This window comes from Triticum aestivum, chromosome 1D, assembly GCF_018294505.1.
Source record: "Triticum aestivum cultivar Chinese Spring chromosome 1D, IWGSC CS RefSeq v2.1, whole genome shotgun sequence".
Classification (NCBI taxonomy): domain Eukaryota; kingdom Viridiplantae; phylum Streptophyta; class Magnoliopsida; order Poales; family Poaceae; genus Triticum; species Triticum aestivum.
The window spans coordinates 181,315,548-181,316,530 of NC_057796.1; positions in this window are offsets into that span (position 1 = coordinate 181,315,548).

Consider the following 983-nt stretch of genomic DNA (forward strand, 5'->3'; position numbering starts at 1 on the left):
CCTGCTGCGACATTCCTTTCCCCCGTCGTCCTCACAGAGAGGGAGAGATGAGCCGCTCGCTGACAGGTTTCTCCTCATCTCCACGCCCGACGGCGAGGGAAGAATCAGTTCGAGGAGGGCGCTCGATTCCTGTCGTCGTCGCGGTGGAGCGGCGCCTCCTCTTTTTTTTCTTATCCTTCCTCCACATGCCCTCTCACCTTCCCTCTCTCTCGTGCATGCCACCATGTGCGCCGCCTTGGAACTCCGGTCCGGTGGTTCGGATGCTGCTTCTGGCTAGCTATCATCCATATCCGCCTTTCTTGTTCCAGCCGCTGACGCCTACGGCTCTGTAAAATCCCGCCAGAGATCGACAACAGAAATTACTCCAAATGTGAAGCACCCGCTATGATTGGGGAATTTTTATGTAGAAACCCTAGCTACAGAAGTAAGAACAAGATAAGCTAGGATAGAATTTCATTTCATTTCATGGCCAGAGCTCTTGGGCTCACTCATTGATAGTCTTACATATAGGTGTCATACTGAATTTACAGAGTTACTTCCTAGTTGTCACCGACAGAGAAAGGCTACAGGACAACATCAATTTTAGACAATGGACTGTAGCCGTTGGATCACAAGATTGACTCCCAGTCGTAGGATCTTCATAGCGTTGCTCTGAACCCGTATCTACTAACTGAAAAATTGACACCACTTTTGAATATTTAGACAAAAGATAACCAGGTTCTGACAATACACCTCCATTGAGAGAAGAATTGTCCTCAAGTTTTAGTTTTCGGAAACCAGGACTGAATGGTTTGTTTGAAGGAGACTAGGAAGACTTGTTCGATGAAGCTGACATCCTCCCAAGAAGCTTCATCAGGGTTCAGGTTTGCCCATTGATGAGCCATTGTGTCACTAGCATGCCTTTTCGAGGGAGTGATCTTGTTTCCAGAACTGAAAGTGGTTCTGTTCTTATCTTGCCATTAGGTCCCACCAGAGGGAGTTCT